This window comes from Ursus americanus, chromosome 7 (assembly GCF_024610735.1).
Source record: "Ursus americanus isolate L20-20 chromosome 7, mUrsAme1.1.p, whole genome shotgun sequence".
NCBI lineage: Eukaryota > Metazoa > Chordata > Mammalia > Carnivora > Ursidae > Ursus > Ursus americanus.
In genome coordinates, this window is record NC_142133.1 from 80028719 (window position 1) to 80055786 (window position 27068).

The 27068-nt window shown below is 50.0% G+C and overlaps 1 long non-coding RNA gene across 1 annotated transcript in view; it reads left to right on the top strand.

The window, feature by feature from the left end:
• LOC123803302 (uncharacterized) overlaps positions 1–26402 on the top strand; it is a 38033-nt gene extending 11631 nt beyond the window's left edge. The window contains exons 4-5 of the long non-coding RNA XR_006782819.2: positions 22283–22501; positions 23593–26402. This is a non-coding gene — a long non-coding RNA (uncharacterized LOC123803302). The remainder of the gene's footprint in view (positions 1–22282; positions 22502–23592) is intronic.
• Positions 26403–27068: the final 666 nt, after the last annotated feature.

Consider the following 27068-nt stretch of genomic DNA (forward strand, 5'->3'; position numbering starts at 1 on the left):
TCAACAGTTGACAGGGGCAAAAGTGCAGCAAGCAGGCGAAGGCGTTCGGTTTTGTTATGTGTTGGCAGCTCTGATGAAATCATTTCTTCACTGGTTCGTTCTTACATTCATCAACAAACCTGTAGCGAAAAGACGGGTGGATGACTACATGTGCGGATTGAGAAAGAGGGTAGAGAGACCATTTAATAGTTTCATTTATCTCTGCCCTCTTGACCTCTGCCTGTTATGATGAAACATCATGGAAATTGAAAATAAGCCATTTATAACATCCACGAGGGGGGAAAATGCAAAGAGAGAGCAAGTGGGTTATGAGTGTGATTAACTATGTATTGAAACTGACTTTGGAATTAACACCCGTCTCAAGAGATTTGAGAAATTCGAGTAGGGACATTGTTTTCTTTCATGAAACAAGCCCCATGCAGTCACATGGCTATAGGTAATACACCCTAATGAAAGGAAGCATGTTAAAGAAAAAAATATTTCCAATCCTTCAGACTCCATTTTACAGGTTGAGAGAACACCAGGGAGCTTAGGAGCTCCTCTCTCATCCGCCATAACCCCTGAGTCTTGGCCAAAGTCATCAACCGTCTCCCTAGCCCCACCCTTTTCTCCTCGATGAGAGAAGAAAGTTCTTTAAGAGCCTTTGCACTTTCGTGCAGTCTGTGGAGATACGGCTCCATCTCCTTCTCTCCCTTTCTTTGGAACGCTGGTCTTTCCTCCTTCAGATTCCAAATGTTTTTGAAGCAGGTTGAGTTCATGTTCCTGGGGTAACTTATTCTGGAGTCTCCTGAGCTGCTGCAAGTGAACTGGCAGTCTCTGGGCATCTGTCCTGTGCATCCTCCAAACAACTCCATGGTCCCAGGGGACTCCTTTGCTTCTCTTTTTAAAAAATTAACCAAAGCATTATATGTAAACAAAAAAGCACACAGAGCACAAATACGTACATATCTTGATGAATTACCCCAAAGTGTGCATGCTGTTGTCAAGAAATAGAACTTGACTAGTACTCTAGAAGCATCCGTGACATCTCTCCTAGTTACCATCCCTATCCTGCTCTCCAGAGGTGATCACTATCTTGACTTCTAATAACACAGCTTAGTTTTGCTGTTTATCACCTTCGTATGCACGGGATTATATTCTTTGGGAAGAAAATGTATTCTGCTGTTGTTGGATGGAGTATTCTATCAATGTCAGGTAGATCACATTGACCGCTTAGGTCTTCTATGCTCTTACTGATTTTCTACCTGTTGTATCTACCATTTACTGACTCAAAGTGTTGAGGTCTCCAGCATAATAGTTGACGTATTTACTTCTTTTCTCTGTTTCCCTCAATTTCTTTCTCTTTCTCTGGAACTCTCTTTTCGAATGTTGGCTTGTTGAACTAAGCCTTCAGTTTTTGCTCTATTTCCTCTGTTTTATCTTCCAATCTTTCTAATGAGAGGTGATGGTTTGTGGGAGGTATGGATGGAGCAATGGCAAGGCTCCTCAGATGCAGGGGGTGGGAACGAATGGAAGGGTCAGGAGCAGGGCCTCTTCTCGCGATGTGGTGTTCTGATGCGGAACTCGGAGAGGTCTGAGAACTCCAATTTGAATCTGGCTATTAGGGCTTATATTATGTCCTCCAAAGAAGTTGTGTTAAGTCCTAACCCCCAGCATCTCGGATTGTGACCTTTAGAAATACAGTCCTTGTAGAATATCATTAGTTAAGATAAGGTCATACTGGAGTAGAGAGAGTCCTTAAGCCAATATAACTGGTGTGTTTATAAGAAGAAGGCCACGTAAAGACAGAGATGCAGGGAGAAAGCCACATGAAGATGGAGATGGTGCATCTATTTGCTGTGGGATGTTAGGGTTGCTGGCCATCACCAGAAGCTAGGAGAGAGGCATGGGGCAGTTTATCCTTCAAAGCACTCAGAGGGAACCAGCCTTACCCATACTTGGATTTCAGACTTCCAGCTTCCAGAACTGTGCTGTTTTAAGCTCTGCAGTGTATGGTACCTGGTTATGGCAGTCCTAGCAAGCTAATCCTTTGTTCCTCTTATGTTATCAAAAAGGTGTGTTTGTCAAGGTAGAGGAGAGATGGTAGTTTTTTTTTTTTTTAAGATTTTATTTATTTATTTGACAGAGAGAGAGAGAGACAGCCAGCGAGAGAGGGAACACAGGCAGGGGGAGTGGGAGAGGAAGAAGCAGGCTCCCAATGGAGGAGCCTGATGTGGGGCTCGATCCCAGGACTCTGGGATCACACCCTGAGCCAAAGGCAGATGCCCAAAGACTGAGCCACCCAGGCGCCCCGAGAGGTGGTAGTTTTTAGTCCTTTCAATAGAGTTTATTACCTTGGTTGAGCCTTTTTTTCAGAGTTAGGGCATGTGGCTTGCTTTGGTACTCCTTTCCAGACCTGACAAATGTCAAGGGCCAGCTGCCTCCTTGGCACCCCCCAATTCTGGTTTAGGATGCAACTTTCTCTTACTCGTCCAGCCAGTTACCACCCACCCCACGCTTCCAGTTCCCAGCATTTTCCCACTGCTTTCCCAACTGCTTTGCTCCTAGTGGGCCTATACCAGCACAGTCCAATAGAGTTTTCTACGATGATGGAATTGTTCTTTATCTCTGCTGTTCAGTGTGAGGGCCACTAGCCATATGCAGCTACTGAGTACTTGAGATGTGGCTAGTACCAACGACAGACTAAATTTTAGAATTTATTTAATAAAAATTCAATGTAGCACATGTGACTTGGCTACCATATTGGATAGCACAGATCTATACTGTAAAACAACATACAAAAAGTTTCTGTTTTCAAGGTAATTAGGGAGGTAATGAAAGTAAAGGAATGTGTTCCATCTGCTATCTTTACCCTAATGTCTCTTGCAAATCTTAAATTTTATTTCAAAGAGATCGTAGAGCTAGTAAGTTAATTAGTATAGTATAGTAAATACTAGAGATAGTAGTAGATATAGCACTAGTATAGTAAATTAAAAAAAAAAAAAAGTTCTGGTCCCACGTAGTAGCAGATGAGCCCTGTGATAGTTCTGTGTGCAAGAGGGGGCTCTTGCGGTGGTTCTTCCTGTCACAGGTGAGAGCCTGGGCAGGTAGGAAGGGGAGGTGCTGCCTGTGCACACAGAACGGACGTGGGATCCCTGCCTCCAGGCCTGTTCTTCTTGCCGTAGGCCCACCTTTCCTCCTCACTCACAGGTTGTTGGCCAACTGGCCTCATCTGTGGTGGTTCAGCCACCTGTCAGGTCAGGTATGCCTGAAGCTTCCAGAGACTTCACCAGGCACTCCTCTGTGACTCCCAAATATTCAAGCTGGCCTCCCAGACCCTGCGGCCACTGGGTTGCTGGAAAACAGATTGGGTTGGTAAAAATATGTGTGTGTGTGTGTGTGTGTGTGTGTGTGTGTGTGTGTGTGTTCTCACAAAACCTGAGAAAATCACACCTCCACTTTGACAAAAAAATCTGTTTGTGCTGCTCCAATAATCACTTCCTAACTGGCGGGAAAGCAGCCATATGTCTGCGAAGTGGCTAGCAGAGGAGATGGTCTACTTCCCTTGCGCCTTGCAAAATACCTTTTTCTAGCGGATCAGCTCCGAAATCAAAAGACACCAAGCCACACGCTTCTGCTTCCGAACAATAATCTCTATGCACACTGCTCTTGCAGACGGAGGGAATAGGGACTTGGAGGCAGCCCCCCACGGGTAGTGGGGTGCGTGTGCTTGGGGAGGAAGCAGCCAACAGGAGTTTTAAGTTTAGAAGTTCAGTGTTGGGCGTGGGGAGATGCCAGCACCCAGCACCCAGAGAGTATAAAGCAGGAAGTTTCCATTGGCTGAAAGTGAGGTTTGATTTCTTGGGGAGACCTGTAGCCCCTCCTGGGGACTGTGGTTTCAACTCTGGCAAGCTCCTTATGCTAAGCTCAGCTCCCACCATTTGTGATATTCCATTAGGCTCCCATGATGACAGAGGAAGGTGAGCAATCTGCAAGCCTGCCTCCTCCTCCACTCCTGGTCCTCAGGCCTTGTTGAGGCCCTGGCTCGAGAATTCACCCTGGACGTGGTCATTGTCCTAGGGAGGCTGGTGCACGCGGTGGAAAAGCAGTAACGCCTGGGAGTTACTGAGCCCCTTTCTCAGAGCCTCGTCCTCAAGAGTCAACTAGAGCTATTATTCTAGAATGATGAGCATCTTTCCCACAGAGCTGTTTCAGAAACAAGCCCGTCTCTCCACAGTTGGTTTTGTGACCTTAGGTCGATCCCAAACATTATGTTTTGATTTTCTCACCGGGGACTCCAAAAGGTAGAGTGAGAAGAAGTCAAGTTAAGAGATGCAAAAATACTTTTTAAAAAAAGATTTTATTTATTTATTTGAGAAAGAGAGCACGAGCGGGAGGCAGGGAGAGGGAGAAGCAGACTCCTCTCTGAGCAGGGAGCCAAAGGCAGACCGAGCCACCCAGGTGCCCCAGAAAAATACTTTCAGAAATTGGGGTGCCTGGATGGCTCAGTCAGTTGCGTGGCCAACTCTTTATTTAGGCTCAGATTGTGACCTCAGGGCTGGGGAGTCTGCTTGAGATTCTTTCCCTCTGCCCTTCCCCCTGCTTGCGCTCTCCCACCTTCTCTCTAAAAATAAATAAATAAATCTTAAAAAAGTACTTAAAAAAGGTATTGATTTTTGTGCCCATTTCAGTTTTACTTTCAAAAATTGACTTGTTCTATAAATAAACAGCTGTCCGTTCACTATGTGAACTGCTTCTCTTTTTTAGAAAAGACACTGATGTCCTTTGTGCTCTGAAGTTATTGACCATCTGGAAGCTCTGGGAAGTGAAGCTTCCCTCTTGGAGTTCTCATTAGCCAGCAGGGGGGAGTTTATCAAGGAGTGCTAGGGACTGAAGGCTTGGGACCCCTGCAATTCATGTGTTGAAGTCCTAAACCCCCGTGAGATGGTATTTGGAGGTGGGGCCTTTGGGAGCTGATGAGGTTGTGAGGGTGGGACCCCCATGAACGGGGTTAGTACCTTTATAAAAAGAGGCACAATGAGGCGATCTCTGCTGCACCCTGTGAGGACAGGGCAAGGAAGCGGCGTCTGTCAGCCAGGACGATGGCCTTCACCGGCACCCGGCTACACTGCTGCCCTGATTGCTTCCAGCCCCCGAACTGCAGCCAACAGCTGTTCGGTTAGGCCGTCTTGTCTGCGGCGTCCTGTTACAGCAGCCGGGGCCGAGATGAAGAGCATGGCCTGTAATCGCGAAAGCCGGTACCGAGGTCCTCGCCAGTCTGACCCACTGCACGTGACGTAAATATTCACTTTGTCCTGGGGTCCTGCTCAGGCACCTTTTGCTCCTGCCATCCCAGCAGTGCCGTGGAGACCCAGGAGTCTGCTCTGCTGACCACATTCGACGCGTGATGCTGTTGCTCGTTCAAGGAACACGGGGCATTCAGTCCAAGAACACTCACCGTGGCGGCAGCTGCAGCTAAGCAAAGTGAGATGAAGGAGAGACACCATCATTCAAGAACCTGGAAGTGACACTGGCATGCAGAGATTAGGCCTAGACCCCAGGGCCCTACCTCAAATGGTTCTTTCCAGATCTCTTCCAGCTGGAAGTAATCGCCCTATGGAAGCCCCCTCGGGGCATTATCTGCTGGTCTAGGGGGCACTTAGCCCCATCTGCCTCCAGCGAGTTATTTCTGAACCTGCCTTATCTCACCGCTCTGACCGCTAGCGCCCCAAGGGCGCGGACTGTTGTAAACACCTGCTATCTCCCTGCGGGAGGGTTATCCGTTGGCTGAATCCGGTCCCGCGTTGCCTCAGACTCTGTCCCTGGATTTCGGGCTGAGCAGTTTCTGGCATCTGTGGGCGCCCTGGAGAGGGGGCAGCGTCTGCAGCTGGCCGCCACCTGGGGCACCGAGAGCCCCCCGGGGGGGTGCTGGGGGTCTGTTGGTTCCCTTCACGGCTCCTGCCGTGCTCTGTCCTGCTTGTGTTCAATGTCTTCCATCAGGTACACCTCTCTCGGCTCCCTCTTGCGCCAGCTGACGGCCCTTCTTCCATCCTCTTCTTTTCTTTAGCTCTTAGCGTTCCCCGCCCGCGGCATGACAGGCACGCCCAGACGTTCTCCTTCCTCCTGCAGGCCTTCAGCTCCAGCCTGCAGCTGTGGTTCTAGGCTTTTCCTCGATGTTGTTTCACATACACATGGCCGGTCGTCATCTGCTTCTCGCCAGAAGCTCCCGAACACTCGTGTCGAAGATCTAAGTGGAGACACAGCAGCTCGCACCCCTGGCTGGACTTAGCAGCACCTTCACCCGGCCGCCCACGTGCTCATCCTGGACTCGTCTGTGTCCTTGGCCCCGTCCAGTGACCAGTGCTCTGATCCCCCGGCGCGGTCGGGTGGGCTCTGCTGTGTGACAGAAATCCCCGAGAGCTCCGTGGCTTACTACAGTAAACGCGTGTTTCTTGCCTGCACGCAGTCTGACATGGCTTGGGCCTGACTCCCAGCAGCTCTCCTCCAGGTGGCCCGTCAGGGGTGGTTCCAGCCGAAGCTACGCCACCCAGAGCTCGCGCCTTCCCAGATTGCTGCAGAAGGGCAAGAGCAGACCAGAGGATCCTTCGAGAAGTCTAGAAGAGGCTTATGTCACCTCTGCCCCATCCCACTGACCAGAACTCAGTCTCATGGCCCCCAGGCCACCTGCCTTGTGTGCTCTGGGGGAGGGAATGAGCTGGTGCCCCTGGCCTTGCCTCGGCGTGCCTCCCATCCCTCTGCTCTGCCCTCACCCTCACGACTGTGGCCCTCGTCTCAGCCCCTGCCATCTCTACCTGGGCCTGTGGGCAGTGCCCCGACGTCTCTCCCTGCGTGTGGTCCCTTTCCTTCTGATGGGTTTCCTCAGAGCCGCGGGAGCTTTTTTCTCTTTTGCAGACCCCACTACTTCCTGCTTAAAATCTTGTAGCGGTGGACTCCCCTGCTCTGGGGGTTCGATCCATTCTCTATTTGAGCAATGACCAGGAGGCCTTTGGGGGCTGGTCCCTCTCGGCCTCTCTGCTCTCATTTCCTACCACCCTCCTCAACTCCAGAGGCCACAAGCTCCTTGCATTTCCCCAAATGGTGTGGTAATTCTTGAGTCCCCCAATTTCGCCTATGGGTGGTCTCTCTTCCGGAACATAACCCCAGACCTGCATGTCAGACCCAGCTCACTGCGACCAAGACAGAGGCTCTCTTCTCCAGGCTTCCAAAGCCCTTTATTAGAACACGCGTTGCATTTTCTTGGAATTGCTTCTCTGAGAGTCTGACTTGACTCACCTGCTGAAAGTGAGCCGGGGTTGTGTGCCAGTCACTGTGCTAAGAAGAGCTTTACATGTTTAACTCACTGGGTCCTCACAGCAGCCCTGTGGGAGAGGTACTACTGTGAGTTCTCTTTAAAAACATAATGGAGAAACTGAGGCACAGAGAGGTCAGGGAACTTGCCCAAACTCACACAGCTTGCAAGTGTTGGAGGCAGGTTGGCCTCTAGCCCATGTGTGTGGCCTCTGTCACCAACAGCGTCTGTGAGGCATCTTCTTCATGTCCGTCTCTCTGTCCAAGAGCACCGTCGTTCAAGTTCTGTCAGACGCACATGTGGGAGAGTTCCATTTTCTGGTCTTCTTCAGCCTTCTCCTCTGCCTGCCTCCACGTTTCCTCAGAAATCTCCCCAGTCTTTACTTCTTGCTCCATTTCTGAGCTTAAGAGGTAAGAAAATAAACTCATGGGACTCTCACTATATTTTGTTCAAACAAATGAATGATCTCGTCCTAAGAGTGGGCACCCCTCCCCTTAGACAGTTGCTCTGGGGGTGTCTTCACCGCCTGGAGTGTTCTGGATGGCTGCTTTGGGAACCGATTGCGGAGACAGCTTACCAGTCACGCAGAAGGCCATTTCCATGACTTTATTATCACCATCTGCACAATACCAGCAACATCCCAGGGATTCTCCCGAATAGATGTTACTAATTAAACGTGCTTCGCCCAACATGTCATTAATTTCAGTAAGTGTGCAAAAGTGGTGTACTTTAAAATTCCCATTCTCTAAATGGCTGTCTTCTCATGGGGAAGCAGAGAAGGGCACTGTATTAGTGTCCTGGGGCTGCCATAACAAAGACCAGCTGGTTTAAACCACAGAAATTTGTTTCTCACGGTTCTGGCGGCCGGAAGTCCAAGATCGAGGTGTTGGCAGGGCTGGCTCTCCTGAGGCCTCTCTCCTTGGCTTATAGACGGCCACCTTCTCTCTGTGTCTTTACTTGGCCTTCTCTATGTCTATGTCTGTGTCCTAATCTCCTTTTAAGGACGCCAGTCCTATTGGATTAGGGCCCACCCATATGACCTCATTTTACCTTCGTAGCCTCTTCGAGAGCCCTGTCTCCAAATACAGGTACATTCGGAGGTACTGGGGGTTAGGACTCAACCTATGAGTGTCAGGGCGACACAGGGCAGCCCACAACAGGCAACGACTGAAGCCCCTGCCGCTCTCGGCTCTGTGACCAGCACCTCTGTGACCTTGGACCAGTCCCTGCCTCCCCGGTCTCAGTTTCCTTATCACCAACATAGGGGGTCGGACTAGATCACCCTGGGTCTTTAGAGCTTCAAGGCTCTGTGATAACCAGTAACAGCATTGTGTTGGGATGATACACTGCTTCTGGGCCACACAAGGGCTCTGGCATTCAAGGCCACCAATCCCTAGTGCGCTCTGGTTTCTCAATATTTGACAACAAACTTCATTATCTCTGTCGGCAAGCTAAGCATTTCTCCTGGGCTCTGAAAGCAACAGCAGCAACATCTCAGCTGGAAACTTTCTCAGTGAAACGTTGTTTGGTCTTTTCCCGTCTGTTGAGTCCTGAGGTGGGAGCTCCTGGTCATGCACTGAAGGAAGGAAGATGTCTGGGCCCTTCGAAGCAGAACAAGGGCACTTTCTATTCAGGGGAACTCTATAGACATGCACTGTTAAAGATCAAAGCCAAAGCAAACCAACCAGTGAATGAAAAACAGTCAGCAGGGACAGCCAAACCCTTGGTGTGGGCGCCGAGGCAGACCCACTCGATCGCAGTTGGCTTCGGCCAGCTGGAGCCCGTCCGTAACTTCCCTGGTCCCTGGAGTCGGCTGGGGTGGGCAGTGCTTCAAGAACAAGCCTGAAGCTTGCAGCCCATTCTTTACTGAGCGCTGAGGTAGCAGACTCCTGTGGTGTGCGCCAGCCCCGGTCCTGCCTCCCCGGGAGGTGGCCGTGTGGGGCCAGCTGGCCTCGTCAGCCGGGGCTGAAGGGAACAGAAGCAGGTACTGGGGCTCTCTGAGCGGGACCGGGTTCTCCTACTGTGAGTGGGATCTTCGTCCTTCTCTTCACTTGAAGAAGCTGGTCTTCAAACCTGGCTTCCTCATATTTAGGCAGGGAGCCCAACTTTCCGAATTCTGTGTCCTCCGCCATGACAGCGCAACCCAGAGATGCAGGAGTGTCGTTCTGAGGGACAAGCGCAATCCTTGAGCGTGCAGGGCCAGCGCCAGGACACGGCAGCTATCTATTTATTTTTTGCGCGCCTCTGTTGATCTGGGGGGGAGGTTGGGTGACTCCAGATATTGGGGTGCAGTTTCCCATGGGGAATGCTGTGTGTAGCTACCGCTGAGCTCAGCACGGTCTGGACACGACACTTGGGGGGGCACACAGCCCATGATGGACGTTCTCCCTCCAGCCCCCTCCATCACATGGTGACGTCAGTGCCGCTCCTCTCCCTTTACTTGAGGGATACTGGAGAGACAGAGGTGAATGCCAGCCCTGTCCAAGGTCACGCAGATAGCAAGAGGACATGGGAAGAGGCTGGCCTGGCCCCCTCGTGCTGCTCTGAGCTTCTGCAGCCCGGGGCCCAGGCTCCTTTCATGCTCGTAGCGCTCACGATGGTCCTGCAGAAACCCTGCCCGCGGCCCTGTGCCAGCTCGTCCGTGGGACACAGGAGCCTTTCCGTGGCCATCGCGGAAGCTCAGAGGGCTTCGGTTTACCTGAGCCTGCTAGCGTGTGATCCATACCCACTGGCTGCGCAGGGGTCTCAAGCTATGGCAAAAACGTGACTTTATTGAGGTGGTTCTTCTTTACCACGTGAATGAGACCACGTTTGCATAATCTGCCTAAAAGAAACTTGTTAAAAAGTGAGACTCATTGTTACCCAAGCAGCCCAAATTATTCGATGCTCTGGCATATTTTCAAAATGTGCAAAGGTCCAATATCCTCCTGTTGTAGGAGACAGGAAAGTGACCCGGAGGTGTAAGATTCCGGTTTATGTGGAGTTGACCAAGGCACTGGGCCCAAGAGGTCTGCAGGGACTTCTCCTCGTGCTGGTGCGGTAGGTAGGTCTAAGGGCCTCGGATGGGCCTTCATGGGGGAGGAGCGGTAACTTCTTTCTCGCAAACTTTTCTCTCTCTGTCGATTGCATACCAAAGTTATCATATCAGTAGGGAATTCTGTGTGTGGTTTTGTCATGAGGAGAGGCAATCAGGGGGATTTGTCCCTTGATCTTCCCCAGAGAGGTGGATCCCTTCCCAGGACAAAGGGCAGGTAAACAGAAGCTCCAAAATGCATGTGACCTTGCAGTGCCCAGTTTACGGCTCCTGCTGGGGTGGTGACACACCTGGGAGGGGCGTGGCAGAGTTAGTGGGACGGTGACCCCATCAGCATGAGAGAAGGGGGCGCACTCGGATCCTGAAATGTTGGCAGGCTCGAGATGCTGGTGGTACCCAGCCCAAGCCTGCGGGCTGAGACTGTCCCCTGAAATTGTTTGGGGGGGGGTGTCTACAACTTACAGGTGGCAGGGACGGAGAAGGTGGCTGGTGGTAGCATCGTCGAGTAGGGGAATACCGGCTTTGGATTCAGACATACCTAGATCGGATTCTCACCCCAATCTACCTGGAAGACTGTAGACAAGTTACACATTCTCTCAGTGTTTCCCGGTGTTGAATGAAGTTGGTAACTCCGGCCTCGAAGGGACGGCGAGGGGATCTGATGAAATGGTGTCTGTAAAGTGCCCGGCCCATTGCAGAGGCCGCGCAGTGGTGTTCCTGCAGGCCGCCGAGGGGATCAGGGCTGCTCGGCCACTCACTAGCTGGTGACCTCGTGCTGGCTGGTGAACTTGCCCAGCCTCGGCCACTTCGTCTGGAAGACGGGGAGCAAGACCAGCCTCATGGGGCTTTCTCGAGGCTGACACGCGGTTGTGGATGTAGAAAACGATCAGCATAAAGCATGAAATGCCGCCCGTGTCTGACGGCGATTTCCAGGAGCTCCGAGGCTGGGAAGCAGGGGCGGCTTTGGGAAGCCTGCGGGCAGATGGGGAGGGCCAGGGAGGACCTAAGAGGTGACTATGGAGACAAGTGGCCTTCGGCTAAATGCGATCCCGAGCTGGCTCTGGCTCCTCCACGGGGGCACCCTCCTTCCTGCAAACGTCATTGCTGCCTTCTCCGTGCCCGGCCCTGTGCTCCGAGTCGGAGACTAGTGACTTGTCGTGGGCTGATGTGGACAGTTTAACCCAATCCAGGGGACAGCAGGGTGGGCTCCTGGTTCCCGTCCATCTGTCCAGCTCTGTGCTTAGTCAGCTTAGCCACTTCCTCCAGGTAAGGACACTCTGACCCCTCGCCTGACCCCAGCACATGTCCCGAACCTTGGCCCCTGGCACTCACTCGCCTTCCTGCTGTGTTTCAGCCCCCGCGGTGACTCCTCCTGGGGCTCTTCTTGCCTTGCCTTGCCTCGGGTTCCAGTGTCCCTATTCGCCGCTGCTGAGGGCCAGTCCAGCTTGACCCTCTGCCGTAGCCCTTGTGGCTCGCTCTTTGGGGGCTTTTCCTACAACCTTCCATCCTAACAGCCTCTACTGATCATCTCCACTGCTGTCCACTCTCGGGGCTGTGCTACTTGGAGATGCTTTGGGAGGGTGTGATTACTCTCAATCAAGACACTGATGTTGTGTCTTTCGAAAGGGCCCTGGAGTGGCAGAGCTTCCTGGCTGGTGTCCTCAGGGCTCCTGGCAGCACCCCCCCCTTCGTGTGCCCCAGCACTCAGAGTCACAGGGCTAATAGTTGAGGACCGGGATGGAAGCCCTGTCCTCCTGGCTTTCCTGTCTGGCTGCTCCCTGCGCTGGACTGCCGCCCCCCCCCCGCCCCAGTGCCTCCTGCCGCAACTCTCCACCCGCTCCCCAGGCCCAGGCCCCCAGACCCATGAGGCATTTCCTGTGAGCACACTGAGATAAAGTGGGGCCTGGTCCATGGGCCACCGTGCCTCAGTTTTCCTCCAGAGTTGTATGACGCTGCGGGAGAACCCTCGTGGAGTGAGTGGTTCTTGGCTGGCGGTCAGATGAGTTTAAGAATGACGGCATTTTTCTTTACAAGAAATAAAGGAAAAGACTGTCTTGCTAAATCAACAAAGCTGCTTATATTGCTGTTCATTTGGCCAGGCAACTCCTCATTGACTTGTGATGGGTGTTGGCTCTGCCAAACCCATTTTTCACTGCCATCAAGACAATTTATCGTTGAAAGTGTTCAGTACATCCAAGGCCAGGTTGAGGAGCTCACCATCAGCAGGCGGGGAGGGCGGAGGAGATTAGGACAGAAGGGACCTTGGGAGTCTCAGACCCCAGCCTTTTTACAGATTTACAGACCCCAGCATTTTTACGGAGTGCGCTGAGGCCCCAGCCCCGGGCAAAGAGACTTGCCAGGGCTCCCCGTTGATGCTGTCTGGGGCAGGACAGGAATTCCGGCCAAAGGATTCGGCCCATTGGTGGACACCCCCCCAACGTCCTTTATGAATGATTCTTAAGCAAGATGTAGTCGCTGGTGGCCCCTCCTCAGGAAACATGGAAGGTCTCAGGGGAGAGGATCCCACCGTAGCATCTGCCAGGACGGAGGAGGAACGTGGGGAGCCTCTGCCAGGGCCAGCTCGCTAACCCGGACACCTGCAACGGGGAATTCCCCTCTTAAACAAACAAACAAAACCAAGAAAGATTGGCTTTGAACTTTACGGGGCATCTTTAGGGCATTGCTCATCACAGGGCTGGGGAGGAAGTGATATTCAGTATTCTGTTTGTGGGCAACACAGAATTTAAGCGGCTGGCTCCTTGAGGGAGATGTAAGCTAGAATTTGGCATCGCTCAATCCCTCCTCCCTGGTTTCATCCGCTCCTGGTGTCCCTGAACCAATGGCCCAGCTGGTTGATCTGTTCATACAGGAAGGACTTTCATGGGAACAAGGGGAGACTCATTCTACCTGCTGCTTCAGAGCAGAAGACTCCAACCTCCGCGGGAAGTCACAGCAAGTCACTTTCGGCCCAGCACAAGAGTCCCGTCAGTTGGTCAGTTAGCACCGCCCTGGAGCTGGGAAGGCCGCCTGCGGGGAGCTGGGTGGGGCTCCTTCCACACTGGGTGTCGCCACAGGGATGGCAGGACCATCTGCCCCGGGGGGCTTTGGGACCACGGCTGCTGTCAGGGGTGGCAGGCTGGACCTGACAGATGACTTGCATGCCCCCTCTGTCTCAGATGCTGGCTGGCTGTCCCTGCTGTCCTCTCTGTGGTTGGGTTACCAAAGCCCACGTCACTCCTGGAGTCAGTTCTGGGTTAAACTGAAGAGAAGGTAAGGACCCTGCACCTCGGGGCACAGTCCGTCTTGTTCACGGTGGCGTCTATCCCCGCTGGTCTGTGGCAGCCTGCGTACACAGTGTGGTCACCTAAACGTGACACTGCGCCAGGACAGGCTGTGAGTGGAGGTTTCAGAGCCCGAACTGAGCCAAGAGCGAAGGGGGAGCTTTAGGCTGTCTCAGGGCTGGTTATCCGCTCGCGGCCCAGGTCAGCTGCTGAGGAAAGCCGTCCTGTACCTTCCCTTGTACAGTAGGCAGCGGTCTGTGGCTCGGGGCAGGAGAGAGAGGACAGCGTGTGGACGGTCCTGGCTGGGGCTCAAGAGCGGCACTTGGGGCTGCTGTACCGTGCTCCCAACAATTACTCTGCTCAAGAGTGTAGGTTTATGATTTAAAAAAAATTCAGATTTGGCAATTCCTGCTTGACTCTATATCCCAATCTTCGATTCGTTTAGAGTACTTAAACCTAGTAGGTGTCCCATTTTCCTTAAGCCAATGTGATTTTTCCTCCCAAATCACCAACAGATCAGAAATCTCTGTGCGAACGTTGCCTTGTATTCTTAACTCAAGGAGAGAACGTTCTGCTCACTGTCTGCTGACAGCATCTTCATGCTTCCTTGTGGTTGTCAGTGGGAAATTCAAAAGTACGAGGGTATAGTCTTTGCATCTGCTCTCTGGGGTTAAGATGACCTGTAAATAATGATTCATTCCACTTCATTCATATATATATATATATAGTTGAGATGTAATTCACACATCATAAAATCCACTCCTTTAAAGTGTCTAACACAGTGGGGTTTAGTATATTCATAAAATTGTGCAGTCATCACTACTATCCAATTCCAGAACATTTCCGACATCCTCAATAGAAATCTCATACCTATGAGCAGTCACTCTTCATTCTCTTCCCACCAGGCCCTGGCATCCTGGCAACTAACCTAGTTTCTGGCTGTGGATTTGCTCTATTTCCTAGAAGAAAATCATGCACTATATGGACTTTTGTGTCTAGTTTCTTTCACTGTGGACGTACCACCTTCTATTTGCCCGTTCATCAGTTGGTGGACATTTGAGTTGCTTCTACTTTTTGACTATTATGAATCTATTGCTATAAACATTCCTGTATAGGTTTTTGTGTGGACGTATGTTTTCAGTTCTCCTGGGTAGGAATCTTGCCGGAGAATTGCTGGGTCATACGCTAAAGATGTTTAACTTTTTGAGGAAATGCCCAACTGGTTTCCAAAGTGGCTGCACCCTGTTACATTCCCACGAGCAACGTGTGAGGGCTCCAGTCTCTCCTCATCCTTCTCAACGCTTTCTATTGTCCATCGTTTTGGTTCGAGGATCCTGGTGGGTGTGAAGGGGTATCTCATTGTGATTCTTCTTTTTTACATCTTTTAAAAAATTAAAAAAATTTTTTTTATTTAAATTCAGTTTAGTTAACATATGGTGTATTATTAGTTCAGGGGTGAAATTTAGTGATTCGTCAGTTGCATATAACACCCAGTGCTCATCGTATCAAGTGCCCTCCTCGATGCCCATCCCCCATCATCTCCCTGATGATTAACGCTATTGAGCATCTTTTCACGTGCTTATTGAACTTTTGTATGTTTTCTTTGGAGACATGTCTATTCCGATCCTCAGCCAAGTCCCTCCCACCAAGTCATTTTTGAATTGTAAGTGCTTTTCGATTTATTCTGGTACTATATTCTTATCAGATGCGTGATCGGCAAATATCTTCTCCTGGTCCATGGGTTCCCTTTTCATTTTCATTTTTTTTTTTTAAAGATTTATTTATTTATTTATTTGACAGAGAGAGAGAGAGAGCCAGCGAGAGAGGGAGCACAAGCAGGGGGAGTGGGAGAGGAAGAAGCAGGCTCCTAGCGGAGGAGCCTGATGTGGGGCTCGCTCCCGGAACGCCGGGATCACGCCCTGAGCCAAAGGCAGACGCTTAACCGCTGTGCCACCCAGGCGCCCCCCCCCTTTTCATTTTGTTGTTGGTGTCCTTTGTCACACAAGTTTTTAATTTTGATGAAGTACAATTTACCTATTTTCAATTTTTTTTTTTTGCTTGTTTGCACTCTTGCTGTCACATGTGAGAAATCACTGCCCGATACAAGTTCATGGAGACATATAGCTATGTTTTCTTCTAAGAGATTTAAAGTTTTAGCTCTTAACTCTTAGATATTTTTATGCTTAAATTATTAGGCTCAGCTGTGAGAACACTTCCTCCATCTTCAAATATTTTTTATTATATAAAAGAAAAAAGTTAAGACATTAAAATTAAAGACAAAATATATAATTTTACAAAAGAGGAATCAGACTTCAAGACCAATTTTGCAATTTGCTTTATTCATCTAATATATCTGAAACATTTCTCTACGTCACAGTTTTGATTAGAGACACAATGTTCCATGGTTTGGGTACCGACGATTTTTTATTTTGAGAGAGAAAGAGAGAGTGCATGAGCAACGGGAGGGACAGAAGGAGAGGGAGAGAGAGAATCTCAAGCAGACTCCCCGCTGAGCACGGAGCCCAACACTAAGCAGGATCTCATAACCCTGAGATCATGATCTGAGCCAAAATCAAGAGTCAGATGCTCAACTGACTGAGCCCCCCAGGTGTCCCTGGAAACATATGATTTGTTTTATTCTTTATTATTGGTGATTTGGATTATTCTCATCTAAAAAAACAGAAGTAGTACAGCAATGAATGTGTGATAATTTCTTTAGAATAAATTCTCGGAAATAATTTTTAAAGAGTAAAGTCCTATTTCCAGCATCCTAATGGAGCAAGTGTAACAGTGGTTCCCTGACAGAGAATATTCTGGAATAAAATGCAGGACAGTTAAGCAGGTAAAAAGAAAATGAACTTGACACTGCTTTCATTTTGGGAAAGTGCCTTCTTGACCTTGCCCAATAGTCCCATATTTTCTGTAGGTTTTCATACAATAATACCAAGAACCTTTTCTTTGTTACTAGAGTTATAATTTTAATCACTGTATAATATTCCATTGATTTGATGTGACGTAATTTACTTCTGATGTCTGGATGTTGAATACTTCAGTTGTGTTCAACATTTAACATAAAGAAAACGCCACAGTGAACATATATTTTTAAAGATTTTATTTGTTTATTTTTGTGAGAGGGAGAGAGGGAGTGAGAGAGAACATGAGGGGGGTTGGGGGGGTAGAGGGAGAAGCAGACCCCTGCTGAGGAGGAAGTCCTGTGAGGGGTTTGATCCCAGGACCCTGGGATCATGACCTGAGCCAAAGGCAGACGCTTAACCAACTGAGCCACCCAGGCGCCCCTAGAGGAAATGTATTTGTGCATATAGCACTTTTGTCCTTCTGAATCGTTTCCTTAGGGCAGGTTCCCAGCAGATTGATTTCTGGGTCAAATGGTTAGAACATTTTGCGGGTATACATATGGTTCCATTGCTCCTGGAAAGGGTTGTAACAATTTGCTCTGCCTCCAAGTGTGTGAGGATCCAGTTACCAGGCAAGCACACTTCCACTCCCACAAATGTTTTTAAATGTTCCCACAAAGAGTCCAGGTGAATGGTTCTTGAGTCGGGGGAGGGTAAGGTTACCTTCTATTTTATTGCTACCTTTAATTTTTAAATTTAAATTGAAGAATGATTCTTTGTTCTCCATGTGGACTGCATATTTCTCATGTATCCATTTCTTCTCAGAGAATGAAGTTTCAAAAATTACCTTTAATAAAACAGAATAATGAGGCTATACTGTATTAGAAGGATTGATGCTCACGGTCTCTGAATTGTGAAATGTTTAAAGTGCACAGAGAGACATGACATAGTTTCCAAGTTCAAAAAAGAGTCATCCTATTTTTTTTCCATGCAGTGTTCTTCCAGAGATGAAGATTCTCCTCATTTTATTGTTCTGTAACCATAAATTTGCAACCAGCCCACAGCCTCCCAACCCCTATGTCTATAGATGGCCAACAGTCTCTGCAAATGCGGGTCTCTGGAGATTTCTGAGTGTGACAAGTGTGTCCAGTTTCTCAGTTATTGTGGCAAATTCCTTCAGCTGCCTGGGTTCTCATCCCTGAGGGAAGTGGATTCATCTAGTACATGTGTGCCCAGCTCAGCCACGATAGGGGGACTCAACACCCAAGACCTTTGATGAGAATCCACTGCTGTCCTGAGAGCTCTTGGGGTCTAGAATGTTCTGTCAGTCATTTCCAATTAAGCCGGGCTTGGGGCAGGTTTGGCCCAGGACGGTGTTTGTGCTCCGAACCTCAGAAGCAGGAAACCTGCTCTCCCGTGGTCACCGTGGGACCCTCCCACCAAGTCAGGGCGCTTTGGCCACAAGAAGGTTTGTTGGGTTGGGAGGAGAAGGAGGAGTCCCGCTCCTGGGGGAACTTTGTAAGAAAGGAGGAGGCTTTCTTGGAAAGTTAATAACAGCGAGGGGCAGTCTCCGCTGTCCGTGGAAGCCGGTGCGAAGAACCAGCATGGGTTTGGTCCCTGATGTTGCTTCCTTTGGTTGTTCAAAGGGCCCAGATCCTCGGCCTCTGTTTGGAGGCATGGGTAGAGGGTGGTCCCAGCCCCAGGAGTTTGGATTCTGATCGGTCCTGCAGACCAGATTGAGGAAGAAAGCTTTTCACCTGGAAACACGAAGGTAGCCCTGCCCCTGGGATTGGTCCCCGTGAGAGTGGCATCTGCCTGGGAGACAGCAGGTTTCCGGGCCGGGGTGCTGCGTGTGCACCTCCTCTCTCTCATCCTGCCTCCCACCTGGGCACCTGCGTCTGTCTGAGCCCAGGCCCTCCCTGCTGCCCCGCGTGGACTTGAACTCTGGCTTCCCCAACGTGGTCTGCCTCGGGAGCACTCGCAGCCCAGTGCCAGACTCTCGGACCCCTGCCCCCCACACTGCGGAGGTGGGGAATGGGGTCCTTTCTGGTTCTTCCTCCGGAGTGGAAAAGAGCAGGATGTGTTTTCCTGCAAACCAGCTCACCTGTGTGCAGGGGATGCCTCCGTGGATTCTCCTCACCCACAGTGATGGGAGCAGGGACCCAGAGCCTGAGATGGGCTCCTGGGAAGGCTGCCAGGAGGAGGCAGACACAACATTGCGGGGAGAGTTGACTTGTCTCTAGAGTCGCACCCTCATATCTTGCAGATGGCACCACGGCCCTGGCTGTCTCCCAAATTGGAGATGACCGAAGCCCCACATCCTGCCGCTGACCCCGTCCTGGATATGTCTGTCTCACGACACCTCTGCCTGCCCCTCTCGTTCTGCTCCCACTCCCGGGTTCAGGCCTTCATCGGATATTGTATAGGGATCCCCTGCTCAATGAAAGATGTACATTAGTACTTTTCTTGTTAACTGAAAGAAATCAGAAGAGCAGAGCGAGAGTGGCCCCACCAAGTGCCTTCCCCAGGACCCACACTCGGCGTCTCAGCGTCCAGCCTCCAGAGCTTGGAACTGTGTCTGTGAGCATCTGTGATTTATCTTGATTTATTTTGTGCATCTGTTTGCAAGATGTGTTCTAAGGTATCAGAAAAGCCTAAGAGAGGTGATTTTTGGGGTCTGGGAACCCTCAACAATTTTTCCATATCAATTAATGGTAATCGCTTCTTTGCTTTATGCCATTTTGGCTTATGAACGTTTTCATAGGAGCGCTCTACTTTTGGATAGCAGGGCAAAGCTGTATCTCCACTGTGTTTTGTGTATTGTACGCTGGTCTTACATAGTCTACTCCCGTGTATCGTAGGTTCATGGGATGTTGTATATCCATGGTACGCTGTGCACTGAGCTGCCTCGCCTGCTGGTCGCTCCTCCAGGTCCTTAAGCTCCTCCATGTGTCGACTGTCTCACACCCCAGGCTCACCAGGGATGCTTTCTCTGCCAGGAGCTGCTGCAGGTCCTTTCTGGAAATGGGGACTAGCGATTACACAGCACGTGGTGGTCACAGAGTGCCTTGGTGGACGCAAGCCCATTCTCCTGACCGTTGTCCGAGGGAAGTCTGGTTCGTGTCCAAAGTGGCCTGACTGCGTGGAACAACTGGAACAGGGTCCCACAGCTCCGGTGAGGCGGGCTGGGGTCTGACCCACTCTTCCGCGGCCAGAGCCAAGGGAGCGCATGCCCTTGGGAGTCACTGATAGGTCTGCGTTCTTGCCCCTGACTAGGGAATCAGATTTGTCTCTGTGCCCCTCACTGCTCTGCTAATTGTGCTTGGTCTTCATGGGCCTGTGGTCGGCTATGGGGACTTTGCTCTGACCTTGATTCGCCGTGTGGTTTATCTCAGTTGATTCTAGCTTTGGCTCTGCTGTTCTCAGGCTGGGGCATCCTTGATGGTCCTCTCCAGGCCTTGGCAACCTGCCAACGTGCTAGGGCACAGGGGCCATTTCTCTGACCCCCTGTCCTGCTGTGCAGTGACCTCCCACTTGGAGATGGACGCCCCAACCCCTCCACCTGCGCCTCCCTTCAACACATCACACGCACAACAGTTGTCAAGCGCACATCACACACTCTTCATGCACGCGATTGTTCATAGTGTCCCACGCACATGCTTACACACGCGCCGCACACGCGCTCACATGTGGCCACACACCATGTGATGCACCAGGGCTCGCGTGCACATGGTCCACACTTTCACACACGCTCTCTTACCTTCTGGTCGCAAATTGGCCCAGGACGCAAGGGGTCCCCCCGTCTGCTCCAAGGGCAGCCTCTGCAACCCGGGTCCAGAGTCAGCCCCGCTGCGCCCTCTTCTCCGTGGCCCAGGGGTTCCAAGTGCCAGCTGTGTCTCAAGTAGCCAGACAATTTCCCTAGGAGACTGATAACCGCGTGCCAAGACATCCGTGTCTTCTGGGTGAGGGAGAGAAGGAGAGAAGGAGGGAGGAGCGCGGGTGGCACTTGGGCGATGCTGATGGCAGGGCCTGAGGTTCCCTTGAGCAAATTTAACACTTAGGCTCGTAGTTGGGCGAATGTCCCCCACCCCCGCACGCCTCCTCTGGTTAATCAGAAGCGTTTAATTTCCTTTTCCTTATCGAATATTGCAATTTCTGGACACATGAGTGCATGTAGTTTGACCAGGGTGTTAGTGTGTGTCCATCTCGGAGTGTGTGTCTCTGGGTGAGGTGTATGTGTCTGCCTGTGTGCATTTGTCTGTGTGTGTGTTTGGCCTTGTGCCAGCATTATTTGGGAGATTCTAGGGTGTAGGGCGCCTAATGGAAAAGTTCCTGGGGAACACTGTGGAATACCTCTGAGTTCTGGAGTCGTGGTGTGAAAGGTTTACCCCTTTCTTGAGACTCATACTTCACAGTTCTGACTTGGTCTGTGATGATCTAGAATTGGCCATGGGCCCTAGAATGTGGTTGAGGGCGACTGTCCTATCCCTCTCTGTCCCCCTCCCCATCCCTCCTCTCCCCCCACTGTGAGGAGTCTGGGGGCTGCAGTGGGAGCTCCTGCTGAGCTAGGGGGTGAGTCATGCTGAAGACTTGGCCTGGAGAGGAGACAAAGGGCCAGTCCCCAGGGAGGAGGCTGGAGCGGGTCTGCAAGTGGGGCATGGAGCCAGGCATCTGGGCTGCAGTCCCCTGCACAGGGACTGTTCAAGGAGCCAGGAGCATGAGGGGGGTCTCTGCGCAGCCCTGGGGCAGAGTGGGGAGGAGTGGGAAGCGGGTCAGTGGGTGTCGGGCGGCATCCTCACTGCCAGACTGCTGTCCGCACCACAGCAGAGGGCCGGACAGAGCCTCTCCCGGGGAAAATCCAGCCCAGGAGCAGGCGCAGGGAGAGGCTGCAGAGTCAGCTTGGCCTTCCCAACCTGGGCTATGTGCTGCTGCTCCCTACAGCGTGCTGGAGAAAAGGGCACTTGGAAACCGCTTGTCCTGGAAAGGATGAGAATTAGCCTCGAGTCCTCTCGAATTGGCTTGCTGGCCGAATGACTCATCCAGAGCAGATATGGGTGAGGAGAGAAGGGACGCGTGCAAGGGGAAGTTTCTGATGTTGGGGGTGAGCTTTCCTCAAACAGGACCACGCTTACCAACCCAAGTTTGTAACCCGGTGGGGGCACGTATGGCAGAGTGTCTTGGAAGGCAGAGTGCTGACCATGTTGTAAGGGACTCTGGTGACCAGTTCTAGAGCTGGTGGTGGTGTTGCCTGGAGTGTGACAAGTGAGCACAGCAGGGACTCATTCTTAGGCCCCGGGCTGTCTGATGACAGCTGATGGCTCCATGACTCACACCCTTTATGCTTTCTGCTCATTTTCATATTAGTACCTACATGTCCTTCCAAGGCAAACACATTTGTTATGAAGAGAAAAAACAAACCACTTGTTATTTACTATTTAATGTTCTTTCTCGTATGTGAAAACTCAGGTGCATATGGACAAGAATCATTTGAATAAAGAGAAACATTAATTTTTATTAAGGAATGGGCTGCAGGGCAACTTTAGTCTTGGATGCTCATTGTATTCTTTTATTGTATTGTTTTTTCAATAAGATAACATCATGAAAAATAAAGATTTATTTTTATGGTGTGTTTTTTCAAGGGTTTTCATTGGACAGAGAAAGAGTTTTCATCAGGTACAGTTATTCAGAAAGGGAGAAGACCACATTATAGCTTGGACTATAAATGACATCTTTTGAAACCTTAAAAAGGGGAAAAAGCCATCGCAAAATGTCTTACTTTGGCGGGTAGATCTACTTTTGGCCCATCTCTGACCCTTGTTTGCAGGACAGCGTCTTCTTGCTGTGAACAAACATGGCCTCCGAGTCCTGACACTTCCGAGCTCCTGGCTCAGCTGAGGTGTTCTTCTGTGAGGAAAAGGCGTTAAGGGCGCTTTGGAAAGAGCCGTGGGGCTCTCTGACCTGCTGCAGAGGAGGGGCTGGCCCAGCTTGGCACCCCACTCCATCTGGCCTTGTCCAAGGACCCAGCCCACTTGGGAGCCGCCCGGTGAGTGCAGCCTACCAGACGCGTGTCCTCGGAGCTGGCAGGACACAGAAGCGTGGACACATTCTGCGCATGGCAGGAACCTGTCCCTAAAGTCATAGCCACATCGTTATTTATTGAGAAGGAAAGGGAAATTTATTATCTTCTCCAAGTACCTGCTATGGCCATTTTTGGTCAAGTGTGCCATGACCTGGGGTCAAGCTTTCCCTGGGGTGGGGTGGGAGGGCAGGTGGAAGTGGGCATTGAGGAGGAAAGGAGAAAGACATCGAGACTGCTCTCTTTTTTCAAGGTGATGCATTGATCAGGATTTACCGTGGACAAGAACCAGTGCTTGAACGGATAGGAGCGAACTTTACTGAGGGATGGACGTGTGTGTGTTGGTGTTTGCACATGTGTGTGAGACACACAGCCTATGGCTTCCTCTTCTAAGGACTTTTAATCTACTCTTAGAATGGGGGCAGCCACTGATGGCTCAAAGAAGAGATAAAAAACAAGGAGGTTTATTAGTTTGCTAGCACTGCCTTAACGGCATACTATGGGCTGGGGGCTTAGACACGGAAATGTATTGTCTCACACTTGTGGGGGCTGGAAGTCCATGATCAAGGTGTCACCAGGGTTGGTCTCTCCTGCGGCCTCTCTCCTTGTCTTGTGGATGGCTACCTTCTCTCTGTGTCCTCACGTGGTCTGTGCGAATCTGTGTCCTAATTTCCTCTTACTGTAAGGACACCAGTCGTATTGGATTAGGGCCCGCTCTGATGACCTCATTTTACCTAAATTACCTCTTGAAAGGTTCTCTCTCCAAATACAGTCACATTCTGAGGGAGTGGGGGTTAGGAGTTTGGGAGGGACACAGTTGTTTTAAACCTCTAACATAGACTAATGGACACAGAGCATCTAGCAGAGATGAGATGTCAATGGGTGTTGTTTCCATTGTTCTCCACTCTGTGCCTTCTGCAGCATCTTGGGATAAATTCTCAGTGTGGGGCAAGACTCGATGGACCACAGGCCCTGCAGTGGTTTGGGATTTCCTTCCTCTGGCCTTCCAATAATTCTCATAGAATTCTCATAGAATTTTTGCTTTTTTCCTCCTTCAGCAGGGCCTGGGAGATGGACCATCATGGATTTTTACTGGGCCTTTAGAGCCCTGTGCATATTTCGGACACCTGCACAAGGTGAGGAGGACCAGTGATCATCAAGAGGGCTGTGGAAGGGAAGCTGAGTGGCTGCCATAGGCTGAAGTCATTCAGAGGCAAAGCCCAGAAGAGAACGCAGGTCTCTTATCACAGCTCCCGAATCCAGCAGTGCCTGTCCCTTCTGAGAACCATCAATCCCACCTTGCTGGCACCTGATAAGCAGGGAGGCCACTCAGGCATGTGGATGAAGAGAGGCTGTCGCTCAGGATTCAGCCAAGAGCCCTCTTCTCCAGGCTCTGTTCCTGTTACATTCTGCTCCCCACCGGACCCCTTCCATTGACTCTCGGCATCTAATGGCGGTCTTTTTTGTATGTGTCTGTCTGTCTGATAACTGGTTATCTGTCTGCCTCAGGGCCTCCAAGATGGCAAATTTGCGCATTGCAGCACTCGCCCAGCTGAGTATGACAGCCCCAGACTTGGTACATATTGTCTATCAGACTGTAACACCCCGAATGCAGGAAAAGAGCTGGGATTCAGCTTTCTGTGGGTGATTCCTAGCATGTTGCTAGGCATAAAGAAAGCTTTCTACATGCTTGTTGAATATGTGAATGAATGAATTTCAGCATGGGATTGTGGATGTGGATGAAGCCTAATGCTCCTTTCTTCCGACAAGTGCAGGGATCTCTGCAATGTTCCTTACTGCCTCGTCTTGAATACGGTCAGGGGTGAGGCACCCACACACCGAGTAACAATTTCCCTACCGGGAAAAATGGGCACTTAGAAACAATTTCTTTTTTTAAAGATTTATTTACCCATTGAGAGAGAGAGAGAGTAAGACCAAGGGGGAAAGGCAGAGGGAGAAGAGAATCTTAAGCAGACTCTGAGCTGAGCATGGAGCCCAATGCAGGGCTCGATCCCATGACCCCGGGACCACGACCCCAGCAGAAACCAAGAGTCGGATGCCCAACCCTCTGCACCACCACCCAGGTGCCCCTTTAAACAATTTTTTAATAGCTGATGAACTCTGGCTCCTTTTCTTCTATCCCATGCTCTTAGTTCTGGGCAGGACTTTGGAGGTCTCTCATCCAGGGTTTTATAAAAGAAAGAAAGAAAGTGCCTTCCAAGGTGGGACAGTGGGGTGGAGTTGTCAGAGATCTTTGGAAAACCCAAAGCACTATTACATATTTTGAAATTTGGAAAACGAGAGAAAACCCTATTATTTTAATGTAAAAACTATTAACAATAAAGGGATGAGAAACTATGAGGGGAGGAATGAGGTGGGGGGAGGAGGTGGTGATCAGGCATGAGGTGGAAACAGATTTCTCAAAGTTTACCTGGTTATATTGTTTTGAGTTTCCAACCACATGAATGTTATTATCCAGGTGGAATGAAGATTACAATGTGAAAAGGACAAGCAGGACAAACAAAACAAAAGAAGACAAATCCTATACTGTTGGGAGGAGAAGACACAATGATTCCGAAGGCCTCCCCACCCAATGTCTTCTGCTCGCCAAAACGGGGTGCCTATGATGAAGGGTAGCAGACACTTGCGTAACTGGCCCCTCTCTCTTGGGGAAGGACGGGAAGCCCAGAGAGGTGGTGTTCCGTCCAGTTACCAGACAACTCGATGCCATTTCTTCTCTTTTCAGATGTCCCGTGTGCAGAGGGGTTTAGTAGAAAACGTTTTGGCCTGAGAATGAAGGTGGGGTTGTTTGTGGACCCCTCCGTTTGAGTTCTCGTGAGTTATTAGCTTGGAGCGGACATCAGGATAGGTGTCTGCTTCTCGGCTATGGAGAGAAACAGTGGAAAGTTGCACTTCTCCACTTCTGTCAACCTAGTCGTACTTCACCAAATGAACAGCCAGTAACTTGGGAATATGTGAAAAGATGCTCCTCTTCACTCATTTATGTTGGCCAGGACGAGCCAGTTTGGCCATCCATCTGCAGGACTGACAAGAGTGTGAAGAAATAGGGTTCTCAAACACTCGTGGTCGTGGTCCCCAGACTTGTGTAAATTGGTCCAGATTTAATTTTCTTTGGTGGCGATTTTATGTTCAATATCCATATCATAAGTGAGTATATTTTGAGGCTTCCATTTCTAATTCTGGAGATTTATCCTGCAAATAGACTCTGGCAATGCGAGCAAAGGCGGGTGAGCAAGGTTGTTCACTCACAGCAAGACTCGTAATGTGATAAACTAGAAGCTTGGTAGGTAAATTACGATACATCATATAACGGAATATTATACTGCCCTCAAAATGAGTAAGGCACATTTTGTGTGGAAAATAGGACACGGGGGGGGTGTGCCTGGGTAGCACAGCGGTTAAGCGTCTGCCTTCGGCTCAGGGCGTGATCCTGGTGTTATGGGATCGAGCCCCACATCAGGCTCCTCCGCTATGAGCCTGCTTCTTCCTCTCCCACTCCCCCTGCTTGTGTTCCCTCTCTCGCTGGCTGTCTCTATCTCTGTCGAATAAATAAATAAAATCTTTAAAAAAAAAAAGAAAAGAAAAGAAAATAGGACACGGTACTTGATCTGATTTGAACAAAAAGACAAAAACTCGTGATGATGATATACATTTATTCTTTGCAAAGAGGTATTTATATGTGTTTGTGTAGATGAAAAATTTCTGGGTGGATGTATAGAAGACTATAGACAGTGGTTACATCGGGAGAGTGTGGGGCTCTATGAAATGGGTGGGAAGATTCCTGGAGATTGTATAACCTGTTGTGGTGACCAAATTTGTTCACTATGGGCACATGAGATTTTCATTTTAAAAAGGCAGCCCCGGGGACCTGGGTGGCTCAGTCAGTTAAGCACCTGCTTTCGGCTCAGGTCATGATCCCTGAGTCCTTGGGATCGAGCCCTGAGTCAAGCTCCCTGCTCCGTGGGAGTTGGCTTCTCCCTCTCCCTCTACCCCTTCCCCTTGCTTGTGCTCTCTCTCTCTCTCATGCTCTCTCTCTCAAATAAACAATGAAATCTTAAAAAAAAAAAAAAAGGCAGCCCCTCCTGCCAACAAAAATCTAAGCCCTCATGGGCCCTTGTGAAAATCAGATTGGCTAACTCAGTTCTCAATTCCATAAACTTTGATACGCGCTGATAATGTTCCAGCCGCTGCCTAATGTATGTAAAAATTGCTTCACAAACCGTTAACCACCGTAAAAACCGAGAGCAAACGATTTATCTCTGATAGTACAGCTAATTAACCAAATATTTATAAGAACCAGCTTCCATTTATAAGAAGGAACCTTCCAGAACATCAAGACTTATTGCAAATAAGCAGTCATGGTTATTTTATTAAGTGCTAGATTTTAACAATACAGAATTACAATGTTCAAAAGTACACACATTACAACGCTGTCCAAATGCTTCCAGAAAGCCAGAAAGCAGCATGAAGAAACTTTAGGAGCTGGGAGAGACGGTACCTGTCACAAGGCCTG